The following is a 14,963-nucleotide window of genomic DNA, read 5'->3' as shown; positions in this document are numbered from 1 at the left end:
CTTAGAGAAATATCATGTGATACTTTCCATTATTGCACCCCCTTTGAAGAAGTGGTGTAGGATACTTGTAAAGTATCACACACCCTTGAGAGAAGTGTTGCCAAAACCCTAAAAGTGTTGCACCCCTTCTTGGGAAATGTCACACAATACTAGAAAGTATAGCTTGGTGCTGATTTAAAGTATCACCTGGTATTTGCAAAAAACCTATTCGGGTGGACAACAGGCACTTTTTGATAAGACCTAAACTTTTCAAGAACTGTTTTGGGTACCCTTTTAGGTGTTCTTCAATCCTTTGGTGTTATAATTTGAATTTAAAATATTTTGATTTGAATTCAACATGTCTTCCATTGTCAATCATTTTGGTTAGTAGTGTTGTTTGGAGATCTGTTGGTGTCAGGATGTTTGGTTAGTCTTTTGTTGTGATCTTTGTGATCCTCGTATGTTGTATGTTGTGTGCACTCATACTTGTTTTACAAAAATTATCTTGGCTTATATTTATCCTTGTTACAAGGATCTTTGGGAAAGGCATTACACTCTCCCTTTGGATATGAATGGTAACTTGATAACATACTCTTCCTCTTTGACAATAATGCCAAAGATATCAACTTTAAATCTCATGTATCTCTCTTTTACAATAATGTCAAAGATATAACATATATCTAGCATATCATACACATCATCTTCACTTTTTCACTATTTGACTGATATTTCAAGATCACTTTCTCTTTCATCTTTACCTTGACTCTTTTTAGTATCATATGCTCCATGCTTTAGTCTATCTTTTCACAATCTTTAGGAACCTCCTAAAGTGTGACTTCCTACATCAATGTGTAAGATATTCTAATCATAACATTTGATGCAATACAAGATCTCTTCTCAACTTTCTTTAGATAAGGAAATCAACTCTATCTTACCTCTTAGATACTCATAAGCATCCTTGGGTAATGCCTCAGTGAATATATCAGCTAACTACTCCTTTTTGTTCACATACTCTAGTCTCACTTCTTTGTCTTGTACTAACTCTCTTAAGTAATGATACTTGATAGCAATGTGTTTGGTCTTTATATGAATCACAAGATTCTTTGATATGTTTATAGCACTTGTGTGATCAGAATATATCATAGCAAGTTCAGTAATCTCTTCCTTCACACCTTTCAACAATCGCTTAATCTACACAATGTTTGAACAATTGACTAGTGCAACAACATACTATCATGAGCCACGATTAATGTATTATTTCTTTATTAAAATCATATGCTTATATTTGTTTTATTATTATTTGATTTAATATCTTAAATACATTATTTTGATAACACTATTGTTAACTTATTCATTGAATATATTTATATAATACAATAAATGAATCTAAACAATACATTTTTATTGGTTTAAATAAAAAAACAATATGTTATTACTATAATAACATTTATTATATTAATATCATTAATTATAATATTTAATAATAATATTATTATTAATACTGTTTAATGCAATTCTAATCTAATCGTATTGTTATCGATCACCTCTTCATGTTAAATAAATATCTACATTGAATACAAATCAATTAAATATTGGTCAAAAAATACAATGAATCAATCTATGAAATGAATTAATAATAAATTTTACTAATTGAATATTTATCAAATCTAATCAATCAATGAAGTTTATAATATTCAATTGTCCATGTATTGATCATAAGTCTATGACATTGATAGAATTGAATGGGATAAGGGATATTAAACCACATATAGTATTATAATTGAAAGGGGTATTCATTAGTATTATAATTACCAACACCAAATGGAAAAAATATTAAACACAAACTAGCTTGGGATATCTGATGCCATTGACATTCCCTAACTAGAATAATTAAAATGTAGGTAATAATCAGTATTGATCAATTAAAGAAAATCCATGGCAATAGTCAAATAAGTATTAAAGGTAGAATACTATGTACAATCAATAATGATAAATAAAATAAGCTATCACTATGTTTGATGATTAGAAACCAAAATAATATTAAGTAGTAATAATGTTGCAAATTGATACTTTGCGAATAGACACATCCTTTGGTATACAAAAAAATGTCACCATTAAGAGTAAAGGATATATATACGGGATCAAAGAAGGAAAAGAAGGGAGAGGTCATAAGTAGCAAATAGGAAAGTATAGTGAGAAATAGGAAATAGAGCCAAATATCCTCCACATATGTGTGAAGACATGCACACAAGTTCAGTTAGCCTCTGGCATCAAAGACTAACAGTCTCTGTACCCCAAACTCGGACAGTCTTTGTGTAGAAGCTTGGACATCAGTCCTGTCCACATTTACATCAGAGGATGCAAGAAGATATACCTTTAGGTATGAAGAATATATTTATTTCCCCTTTCAAATATATACTCATCCTGTTGGAATATTTAATGTTGTTGACATTTTCCCCTAGAGCCAAATGCCCATCTACCACCCCTGATGGATTCCAAAACAGACATAAAACATAAATGCAAGGGGTGAGTTTTGAAATCAAAAAGGAGGGGGAAAAATATGACAAAAGGAATTTTTTTCATTTTCATTCAAGCAGGGGGATGTTCAGCAGAGCAGATCAAAGAGTCAGTTTAGAGTAGAGTAGAGCAAGGAAGGAAGAAGAAGAAAGTGTTCAACAGATCCAATCTCTCTAGTTGCATGTGTTTTCCTCTGTTCACTTTGTAAGTTCATTGTTGTTGGATTTTTCCTATTGAAGTATTGATTGCTCTAGGCACCATTGAATGCAACCATTAGAGCTGCAAGTTTAAAGTTTATTAAAGTTTGAAGTTTTACCAGTTTAGCATTATTTTAGGGTTTTCTGGTTGAAGCTGAATGCTCCCAAATTTTGTAATGTTTTTAATCAAAGTTGAATAGAAAGAAAGAAAACAAGCAGACATAAATATTATTGTTGTTCTTCTCGTATCCATCATTGCATACTTTGCATTTGAAAAGTTCTTTGTTGAATGCTTGCCAAATTGGTTTGTAATGGTGAAGAATTTTGCATTGTAAGTCCTTCTTACAGGTTAACTCAGCACTTCCTTTCATTGCCAAGCTTACTTGGCTTCCACTTGGTTTCAGTTGAAGCCAAATTTACTTGGCTTTGATTGTGTTGAGTGCCCTTTGAGATCTGAGCTCACTCAACTTCTATTGTGTTGAGTTACTCAGCACCCTCCTATCACTCGACACCTTTACGTGCCAAGAAATTTTTTATATAGTTGTGTTTTATTTTTCACATGGTATCAGAGCTTTGAGGCCCTACATCCATAGTGAGTTAGGGCATTTATTTTTCTTGGGATATTTGACATGGTAGTAGATAGAGGAAAGATATGGCAGCAACCACCACCATTCAAAGGACAGAATTATGATACATGGGCAAAGAAGATGAAGACCATAATGGTTGCAAATGATTTATAGGAATTTGTGATTAATGGGTTCAATGATGTAATAGACCGAACTCAGTATGCTGCTCTCACAAATAATTAGAAGACTCAATTGAAAGAGTCAAGGAGAAAGGATGCTAAGGCATTAAGTTTGATTGAGGCAACTATGACAGAGACAGTTTTTCCAAAGATTGCAGCAGCAAATTATGCAAAGGAAGCTTGGGACATCCTTGAGATGAACTTCAAGGGGATTTCTAAAGCCTGTATAGTAAAGCTATAGAATATAAGGAGGGAGTTTGAGAACCTTCAAATGAAGGAAAATGAATCAATTGTAGATTTCAGTTCAAGGACCTCCAATGTGATTAATCAAATGAAATCAAATGGAGAAGACTATCAAGAGCAAAGGATAGTGGAGAAGATATTGAGGAGTTTACCTCATAAATATGACAATTTGGTCATGACCATAGAAGAGGCAAAAGACCTCGCTATTTTGACAATGGATGAGTTGATGGGTACTCTTCAAACCCATGAGCATAGGATCAACAGATCCACATCTTCTTCTTCGCAAGAGCAAGCATTCAAGGCTCAGTCAAACCCAAGAGGAAGGGGGAGAGGAAGAAATGGTTGAGGTAGAAACTCTAGATGTAGAGGCCAAGGTAATGGAGGATAAAGAAATGCTATAGCAGAAAGCTCAGGAAGAGAAGATGGAGCAAGTAGCTCACAAAATACTTCAAGAGGAGGTAAGAAAAACTACAACTCAAATAGGAATAATGTAGAATGCTACTACTATCATAAATATGGGCATTATGCAAGTGAATGCTAGAAGAAGCAAAATGATCAGTTAGGACAAGCAAATGTGGCTGATGTGAACATGGGAAGTGGAAACAATGCCACTACCTTCATCATGTGTAATGTTGGTGAAGAAGGAAGCCCTGAGGTTTGGTACCTTGACAGTGGATGTAGCAACCACATGAGTGGTAATGAAACCTTATTTTCATTCATTGATAAGAGTTTCAAATATGAGATTAAAATGGGTAATAATGGAACCCTACCAGTAGTGGACAAAAGATATATTATGGTCTGCACCAAGCAAGGTGAGAAAAAGAAAATACAAAATGTGTATTTCACCCCTGGTATGAAGCACAATTTGATGAGTATTGGTCAGCTCATTCAAAATGGATACAAAGTGCTGATGTAGAATGACAGGTGTATCATTCAAGAAAAAGATGGGAGCAAGAATTTACTTGCAGTAGTTCAAATGACAAAGAACATAATGTTTCCCTTGAGGATTGAGACATGTTTCTCATCTCAAGTTATTGTTGCACCTCCCACACAATCAGCTCTAAGGAGTGTGATTGAAGACCCCTCATGGCTATGGAACCTTAGGTATGGTCATCTAGGCTATGCTAGTTTAAATTTGTTGTCAAATAAAAGAATGGTAGAAGGTTTTCCACATATAGGAAATTCATGTGACGAGTGTGAGGCTTGTATTTTGGTTAAGCAACATAGGCTTCCCTTTAATTCTCGAAATTCTAGGAGGGCTAGATATCCATTAGAGTTAGTGCATACTGACCTATTCAGTCCTATGCAAGTTACTTCCATTGGGGGGAGTACTTATTTCATGACATTTATTGATGATTTTAGTCATAGGACATGGGTGTATTTCTTAAAGAATAAATCTGAAGCATTTAATAAATTTGTAGAATTCAAAGCCCAGGTTGAAATAGAATGTGGACACTATATCAAGGTCCTAAGATCAGATAGAGGAGGGGAGTATACCTCCAATTCTTTTGTAATTTTTTGCAAGAAACATGGTATAAAGAAAGAGCTCACAACCGGCTATACATCACAATAGAATGGAGTGGTTGAAAGAAAAAACAGGACCATTGTTGAAATGGCAAGGAGCATGATGAAAGAGAAAGGTCTCCCAACTAAATTTTGGGGAGAGGTTGTGGCAACAATAGTTTATCTAATTAATAGGTGTCCTATATTTGCAGTCCGTGATAGAATTCCAATGAAAGCATGGTCACAAGGAAGATGGACAGTTGAACACCTAAGGGTGTTTGGATGTGTTGCATATGCACATGTGCCTAAAGAGCAAAGGAAAAAATTGGATGACAAAGGTGTGAAGTGCATCTTCATAGGGTATAGCTCAGAATCAAAGGCATATAGATTGTATGACCCATTGAACAACAAGATGACTCTTTCAAGAGATGTGGAATTTCTTGAGAATCAGTCTTGGTATTGTCCAACTGATGAGTCATCGAGCACTTCAAGTAAAGTGCCAATTGTGAGTGAAGAAGATGTTAATGAATAGCAAGAAGAAGGAGCCAATAAAAGAAAAGGCAAGAAACCTTAGTCATTTCTGAGCTCCTCTAGGCATGACTGAGTGTCAGTGCCGAGTACCAGTGAAGACCGAACTAGTTAGTAAAGCAGCAATAGTAAAGATTTTGATCCCACACTCTCCTCCCTATTACCAAGAAAGACCAAGAGTCTTAGGGACATATACCAAGATGAAAGGTATGAAGATTATGATGAGAGCGTTAATTTTGCATTATTTTCTCACAGTGATCCAATATATTTTGAAGAAGCTATTAAGGAGAAGAAATGATGTAAGGCCATGGATGAGGAAATAGATGCTATAGAAAGAAATGAAACATGGGAGCTAACTAAATTGCCTCCCAAGAACCAAGTGATTGGAGTGAAATGGGTCTACAAGACCAAATGCAATGTTGAAGGCAAGATTGATAGGCATAAGGCAAGGCTGGTAGTCAAGGGCTACAAACAGTAGTATAGAAGAGATTATGATGAGACATATGCCCCGATTGCAAGAATGGAAATTGTGCATGCTATCATAGCAATTGCAGCTCAACACAAATGGAAGGTATATCAAATGGATGTGAAGTCTGCCTTCCTAAATGGTGTATTGAAGGAAGAAGTATATGTGAAGTAGCCACTTGGTTATGAAGTTGTAGATGAAGAACACAAAGTATAATGATTGAAGAGAGCTCTTTATGGGCTCAAACAAGCTCCAAGGGCATGGTATAGTAGGATTGACTCATATTTGATGAGCAATGGTGAGCCTACTCTCTGCATCAAGGCAAAAAATGAAAATGTGTTGATTGTTGTCTAGTATGTAGATGATTTGATTTATACTTGTAACGATAAGGCTCTAATTGGTGAATTCAAAGAGGGCATAAAAAATGAGTTTGAAATGATAGACCTTGGTCTCTTGAAATACTTTCTAGGCATAGAAGTAAAACAAATGCATGATGGCATCTTCATCTCTCAAAAAAAGTATGTAGGGAAAATCTTGGAGAGATTTAAAATGCAGAATAGTAAGGCAGCCCCAACACCAATAGCAATAGGTCGGAAGTTGAGCAAGGAAGACTCTAGCAAGAGAGTGGATCCAACACTATACAAGAGTATGGTTGGAAGTTTAATGTATTTGATTGCAACTCAGCCAAACCTAATGCACGCAGTAAGTTGATTTCCAAATTTATGGAAACACCAAAGGATTCCCATTGGCAAGCAGGAAAGAGGATCCTAAGGTATGTGAATGGTACCAAGGGATTTGGAATTTTGTATACTGCATCAAATGAATTCAAGTTGGTTGGTTACACTGATAGTGATTGGGATGGAAGTTTAGATGATAGGAAGAGAACTTTTAGATACATGTTTCATATGGGATCGGGTGCAATTTCATGGGCATCTAAAAAGCAACCTATTGTTGCTCAATCTACAGCAGAGGCTGAATACATAGCAGCAAATTCAGTAGCATGTCAAGCAATTTGGTTAAGGAGGATCTTGATAGATTTGAATGAAAGGCAAGAGGATGGAACCACAATTTATTGTGACAACATTTCCTCAATTGCATTGTCCAAGAATCTAGTCTTCCATGGGAGAAGCAAACATATTGAGATCAGATATCACTTCATCAGAGAGTTGGTGGAGAATGGAGATATCAAAATGGAATTTTGTAAGTCTGAGTAGCAGCTAGTAGACATTTTCACAAAGCCATTAAGCATTGGAAGTTCTGTACACCTAAGAAAGTGTCTTGGTGTAGTTTATTTGGATTAGTCGTGATCCTTGTTTGTTTGGCTTGAGACAAAGGGGGAGTGTTGAAATATTTAATGTTGTTGATGTTTTCCCCTGGAGCCAAACACCCACCTACCATCCCTAAAAAACTCTAGAACAAACATAAAACATAAATGTGGTGGGTGAGTTTTGAAATCAAAAAAGGAGGGGGAAAAATATGACAAAAGGAATGTTTTTTTCATTTTCATTCAAGCAGGGGGGTGTTCAGCAGAGTAGATTAGAGAGTCAGTTTAGAGAAAAGCAGAGCAAAGAAGGAAGAAGAAGAAAGTGATCAACAGATCCAATCTCTCCAGTTGCACATGTTTTCCCCTATTAACTTTGTAAGTTCGTTGTTGTTGGATTTGTCCTGTTGAAGCAGTGATTGCTCTAGGCACTATTGTATGCAGCCATTAGAGTTGCAAGTTTAAAGTTTATTGAAGTTTGAAGTTTTACCAGTTTAGGGTTATTTTAGGGTTTTCTGGTTGAAGCTGAATGCTCCCAGATTTTGTAATGTTTTTAATCAAAGTTGAATAGAAAGCAAGCAAACAAGTAGGCATAAATATTATTGTTGTTCTTCTCCTATCCATCTTTTCATACTTTGCAATTGAAAAGTTCTTTGTTGAATGCTTTCCAAACTAGTTTTTAATGGTGAAGAATTTTGCATTGTAAGTCCAACTTATAGGTTAACTCGGCACTTCCTTTATTTTTCAAGCTTACTCAGCTTCCACTTGGTTGTAGTTGAAGCTGAGCTTACTTCGCTTTTCTTGTGCCAAGTGCCCTTTGAGAGCCAAGCTCACTCGACTTCTATTGTGTTGAGTTACTCAGCACCCTCCTATCACTCGACGCCTTCACATGTTGAGAAAACTGCCACTCGGCTCCTTAAGGTGCAGAGAAAAATTGTCACTTGGTACCTTCACGTGCCGAGCAATTTTTTATATATTTGTGTTTTATTTTTCACACTTCCAATACAATGCTTAAGAATATAGTTGTCATTAAATCTATCCACAGTGCACTGGTTAATACATTTAGGTATGAATATATATATATATATATATATATATATATATATATATATATATATATATATATATATATATATATATATATATATATATATATATATATATATATATATATATATATATATATATATATATATATATATATATATATATATATATATATATATATATATATATATATATATATATATATATATATATATATATATATATATATATATATATATATATATATATATATATATATATATATATATATATATATATATATATATATATAGATAGATAGATATATATTCATTCTATTCAATTCTTAGGAATATAGATGTAGTCAAATGAAAGTGATTAATGAAATCAAATAATAAGCAGTCGATATTAATTTTTGACATAAAGGAGTAGACATTGAATCACAAGTTATTTAATAAACATTGAATAAATACATGATACAAGTTATTATACACACACACACACACACAAGTATAGATGAAATATATGGAATATAAATAAATATGGAATTAAGGAGAATGTGTATTAAATATTAAAATATATTCTTAAGGAATTATGATAGTATTAGGAACATATTTCAATTATAGTACACAGGGGTCTATTTCTCGTCCACATTATGATATCTTAAGGTAGGGAGTTTGTGGAGGAAGAGGCAAAGTAATTTTGTACACATGACAAGTTTCCTCCAAGGAATTGCTTGTAGTCTGTTTCACGCACCCTTTGGCAATGTAGATCTTCCATATTATGATGATCATAATAAGGAGAGAGGAAGATTCTTGTGTCCTATATGAAAAATCCTTCCAAATAAACATGTTCATTAGATTAAACACTCATCTCCTCAAACACCTTAATAATAATGATGGTCATAGGTTTGCTAAATTCTGGATGATTCCCTAACATTACCTAAATTTTGAATTTTAGGTCAAGGGGTTAAAAAGGGACTATCACAAATGGTATTAGAGCATGATCTTGCCATCCTATAGAATTAAAGAGCATAATCAAAACTAAGTGTTCCCATTATAGACTCTACACCTGCCTGAGTTCTAGATCCCAAGATCAGAGCCAAAAGCTATTATGTGATTGATCAGTTATGGTTCAAATTGTATCTAACCTTGCAATATGAAAGTGTATCTTCTTGAGCATATTGCATACTTGTTTTACCTTATGCTGCAACCACAAATCATGATGCAGTGACCAAATTTACCTATCATAATTCCAGAAGGAATTGGGTATAGTAAAAGGACATCTTTTAAAAGTGATATATTCCTTGTGACAGTCATGAGGAGGTGTGAGTTTGTAGTTAGGGTTTTTGACATTTAACAAAGACAAGGATAGAAATATAATGTTAGAATAGCTAAAAAAACTAGTGGCTAACCATTGATTAAAAACATTGGAAGACAAGAATTAATGGATCAGTGATCAGAATGTTGAATAATACGAACTTGTTCCAAATCTAAACTTCACTAGAACAATCATTCAGAATTTATGTTGACTCCATATGGAAAAGCTGAGATTAACTCCACAGGCACCAGGTAGCTTTCCAATCCTTCCATAGTTCATATGCATATGGTACAAGGTGGCAATGAAATTAAATGCAAATATGTATAGTCCTACTGTCGGCAGTGGTTCTGGTAGAAAAATTGAAAAGGGTATTGGGAATAAGTTCAAAGAATTGAATACCTATAATAGTAAATGGGTCATTATAATTTCTATAACTCTCATTTGTTGGTTTAGAAATATTCTTGGATACAATGAACATGAGGAAATATTATCATTAATATAAGTGTTCGGTGAAAATACATAAGAAACATAAATTAGGGTTCATTTGAGTTATGAAGGTTGTTATATGGGTGAACAGCAACACAAGCCTCTCCTAAATATATAACGCTCAAGTCTAATAATGCCCAAACATGAGTGCATAACATGTACATGGAATGACTCCAACATTAGCCTTGTGTTGGGAAATATCATCGCTAGTAGAAGTTATAACTATTGCGTCTCATATAAAAGCCTTGAAGTTGTAGTTTTAGATTCTATTGTAGCAAATAGGAAGAAATTACATCAAAGACATTGAGGCCAATCACAGGCTATGAGATTCAGAGAATATTAGCAAACTATATTAGTAATTATAACCAATAATAAATGTAAAATAAATGCCTTGACATGACAACCAAACCATTACATGTTTGTCTACTCATGAAGTATTGCAGCATAGGGATAGATGGCCCATATTCATTAGTTATCAATGATAAGGAATATAAGAAGCACATATTTTAATTAGGGTTGACAATGAATGATCCATTTTTTGTAAGGTATTGATAAGAGGATGAACCGCTGAGACATTAGGATGTTAAAATGTAAGAAATGTGATTGAAAATTATCAGGAGCAATCTAAGGATGAATAGTTCCAGTGAGTATAATAAAGGATGATAATCAAGTATGATGAAATCTCATATCAAAAATTATCAAATTAGTATTATTAACAACAGAGAATGTACAATTTGAGATAAAAAAATAACAAACTCTAAAGGTTAAAGTTTTAATAGCTCAAAACTTTTAATTTTGAGAGCATAAATAATAAAAATAATCACTTTTGAAATAAATAGATTGTAAATTGTTCTTTGACTATTAAATCAAAAAGCATAAACATACCTCCTCTACTAAATCCAGGTAATCTATGATGATCAAGTGCTCACACAAAAAGTTGAACCACACCTTCAAATACAAACTCTTTGCAGTGCCATGGGAAAGCATCACAAATATATGTTATACTTCTGGTAGCCAATAACTTTATCTTGGGACTTCCTTGCTTCATAAACTCAACTAAGATAGGCATAAAATCATCACAATAAAATTCTTAGCAAAAATATATAGATATGATGAAACAAAAGTTGTGGGTGTTTGAAACATAAAGGTAAATATTTTAAAAATGAATGAACTGTGTGAGATATACCTTGATATGTTGATTTCTTGTAATAAATGCTTCAACATCTCTAGAGTGCTGAGGTACAATAGCTTTCTGATAACTTCCATACATTGGAAACTAACTTGAGCATTGATATTTGAACCATATACCTGCAAAAGTATTGATAATTTATATGGTGCATACTCATGTTAATGCTAAGCTACTCTTTAGATTCAATTAATATTAATCGTTACCTAAATCGTAAGTGGAAAAAGATTCATTCCAAATTCCATCAAAAGCTCAAGTTTTTCTTCAAATAGCTTTTCTCTAGCAAAGTTCCATGTGTGACCAGATTCATCACTGGTGGAAAGTGAGATTTTCTCATGAGATACTTGTATATGAGCAATGTTAGTATGCTAATAGAAACCAAATTTAAATAAAGCTTCTACAAACTAAAAAAAATTCATAAACTTCAAGATAGACTAAGATGAGCTCTCAATTGAGAATATGAGCCATTAATAGGCTCTCTCAATAAGAAGCTCTCTTGTTGAGTAGCTTTGTCTAAATAGATAGGATGTATGCTCAAGCTTTATGCTTCAAAAAGGGCTTCAAATGGAGTTGGAATTTGGGTGTGAGTGTATGGTTTTGATGTAAAATGGCTTCTTAAAATGGCATTATGACTTTACTTCATGGATTGTGTTATTTTGCAAAGGGGAAGGATCCAATTTATAGGCAAGAGGCTTGAGGGATTGAGGGCTAAGATGCAAGGATGGGAAAAAGCTTATGGAGGGCTCAGATTGCATGAGAGGAGAGCACATGGATTGTGCTTCCTTATAGCCAATCAAGGAGTGACACATGTCACATGGTGAGAGGATGGAGGAAAGGGGAAGGATGAGTCAACAAAGGAGGCTCAAGGGATAAAATCTTCATAAAGACCCTCATAATGACTTGTAAGAGCAATAAAAGGGCTTGGAAGAGCCATTTATGGCCTAGTGGACTTCATAAAGTTTTATGGTTGAGATATTTTGAGGGACATGAGAGCAATTTCGACTTGGGCTTGATTAGGAGGGTTTTAAGCTTGCTTAGGATTGTGCAAATGATTAGAGGATGGATTAGGATGGTTTAGGATTAGCTTAGGGATAGGCAAGTGGATGGCATTTAATGAGGGTGGGTGAAGGAGGAGATATTTGTTAACTTTGGCTTGGATTAGTAATTCTTAACCCATGTTTAGAGAATGTGACAAGGTTAGGAGGGGATTAGGATTAGGTTTAAAGACATCTTCTAGAAGATTCTAGACTTTGGATGAGGATAAAGACTTTCTAGAATAGTCTAGAATTTTCTAAGATGAGGATGAAGACTTTCTAGAAGAGTCTAGAACTTCTTAGGATGAGGATAAATTAGATTTTTAGGAAATAAATAAAGTTTTATTTATTTCAAGGGTTTGGGTTGAGGAGATATTTATTAAAACTTTTTTAATAAACATGAGGATTAATATTTAATCTTAATTAAATATTTTGAGTTGGGATTAGGGGTAGGAAATGATGGGATTAGCCTTTAATCAAAATTTAAGAAGGATTAGAAGATTTTGGAAGAGGTTATTGGTCATAAGAAAATTGGCCAAGTTTTGGGCAAAAAATAAATTTTTTATTTATTTTAGGTTTTTTGGTCAATTTATTAATTAAATAATTAATAAATAAGGAAATAATGTTTAAATAAGATTTAAACATTTTTGGGAGGGATTCCTTAATTAAATATTTTTAATTAAGATAAAGGGATTTAATGGCATAAAAATAAATTAATTAATTAATAAATGATGATGTCATCAGGACTTTTTCAGAAAATAAAAATACTTTATTTTCTAAAGGTTTTTAGGTGTCTACAATACTAATGCAAGAAGATCATTCATGAAGGAGATGATCTCATACAACTGTAGGAAAAACAATGCAAGTCAGTTCACAAATGATTTTGTTAAATTTTCCCAATCATGAAATTAACACTAATTTGTGTTGTAATTTGATTTTTCAAGTTTTTCTATATAGAAAAATTTGAGAGGAGGATGATTGTTTGGAGACAGGGATTTGGCATCTGGGAAATAATGTCCCTAATGATGCTAGATATGCCCATTCTGATCATTTCCCTTGACAATATAGTAGAAGCACTTGCACACTTTGAGAGCAGTCCAATAAGAGCCTGGAGAAAACCACAAGAGTTATTTCAGCATCCAATCAAAAAATTTACTTAGAATTCAAATGCTCTACCCGAAAATAATCTAGATAAAAATACCACGAATCTTGGTGAACAAAAAGAAGCCTGGCTAGTGAGTATGTTGGTAACAGATGTCAAACTTATAGCTTTAGTTACCAAACCATATTTAGACAACTTCTCTAAATTATCTAGAGAAGTAGCAGCTGCTCCTGCAATTTGAGGTAAATAGACACATGCATATAAAATCTAACACAATTTTTATTAGGCATTGATACCCCAAATTATTATATATATAAAAATCTTAGAACTAAGAGAAGTAGAACACATTGACCCATAACACTGCATGAAAGAAAGGTACCAGAAGCCAAGGATTTCATCCAACAAAACATTGATATTATGAAAACTCTAAAAGATAATCTCCACCATGCCCAAAACCAACAGAAGATATATGCTTTTTATTAGGTAAAACAGGTTTTACAAGGATCCTGAAACCCAAAGTTTTATAGGAAAAAGAGAAAGAATAAATAGTCTAAACAAATAGAAAAACTACCTCAAAAGGTCGAAAAAAAAAGAAGGCTCGAAGCCAAAGTACAAAGGCCAGAGACAAAGCCAAGCGAACAGGCTAGTGGCCTTCCATGTCCATGGCTTGCAGGGTTTTTACAGCATCATTGTCCTTCTGACTGGCCACTTCTTCCTGAATCTTGGTAGGAGTGTTCATCTGGTTCCCCTGATTCACCTGGTCACTAGCCTCTTTTTGAAATTCATCCTAGTTGAATCCTTGCTCTGTGTTCTACTCTGCATCCCTTTTAAGGCAAGTAGTAGTCAGATAGTCACCCAAATTGACAATATTCTCATTCAAGGTGTGAAGGGTCTCTACTATCTGTTTGGTGATTATTTGGTGGATAGAATCCAACCTTTGGACCTTCTGCTCTAGCTGGGTGAGTCTTTCATCCTGATCGTCTTTGGAGACTTGGTCTTTGTATTTCTCCTAGCTACCCACATAGTCCTTTCTCCCTCTGGCTTGCTTGTCCTTGTTAGTATCCTGGTTGTTGGGCTGGTTGCTCCTATCCTTCAGAGCCTCAATTTCTAGAAAAAGCCACTTGATGGAACAAAAGTTGTCAATCAGATTGTTCTTTGCATTGTTCAGGAAGTTGAAACCAATTTCTCGCACATTTTTAGAGATAACCAAAAGAGCCGGGTCAAGGAGCTCATCATAGTGGGTTCTTTTATCAAGGTCCTCTAGCACCTAGATTTTAGCAGGTTCTCTAACAATTCCCAAACTGACCTGGTCCCCATAGAAGTTCCTCTAGGCCCTCCTCTTTTTCTATCTAATGACCTCCCCCCCTTTT

Source organism: Cupressus sempervirens, chromosome 2 (assembly GCF_028749045.1).
Source record: "Cupressus sempervirens isolate cs-2001-9-10 chromosome 2, ASM2874904v1, whole genome shotgun sequence".
In the NCBI taxonomy this organism is placed as follows: Eukaryota; Viridiplantae; Streptophyta; class Pinopsida; order Cupressales; family Cupressaceae; genus Cupressus; species Cupressus sempervirens.
Note: the sequence above shows the minus strand (reverse complement) of the source record.